This window comes from Plectropomus leopardus, unplaced genomic scaffold, assembly GCF_008729295.1.
Source record: "Plectropomus leopardus isolate mb unplaced genomic scaffold, YSFRI_Pleo_2.0 unplaced_scaffold61588, whole genome shotgun sequence".
NCBI classification, from domain to species: domain Eukaryota; kingdom Metazoa; phylum Chordata; class Actinopteri; order Perciformes; family Serranidae; genus Plectropomus; species Plectropomus leopardus.
Genome location: NW_024667719.1, coordinates 1 through 333, shown reverse-complemented (window position 1 = coordinate 333; position 333 = coordinate 1). Strand labels below are relative to the sequence as shown.

Here is a 333-nt window from a genome sequence, read left to right as displayed (position 1 = left end):
AACTTTAACTGCACATAGATGAGACTTTAATAATGGATATCAGTGAGCGGCTGTGGTGTTCAGACTCCAGTCTTATAAGCCACTATATCTGCCAAAACATCCGGTGTCAGTGTTTTCTACATCATTCATAGTATTTCTGTCATTCATGCCAGCTAACAACAAGTATTGGAGAATACACAGCAATTAACAGGCACATGTTATTTGATACTTTAACTTATGGTTTTTTTTCACATACATTTGCTACCACTCTGATCATATTCTCTTCTTCTGTGCTCCACAGGAAGCTAAGAACGGTCATCAATGACAGAGAGCATATGAACTGAATCATTACTC

General features: G+C 37.5%; 1 pseudogene; it reads right to left on the bottom strand.

The window, feature by feature from the left end:
• Positions 1–242: 242 nt before the first annotated feature.
• LOC121939808 lies at positions 243–333 on the bottom strand (annotated as a pseudogene; the record flags this gene model as incomplete).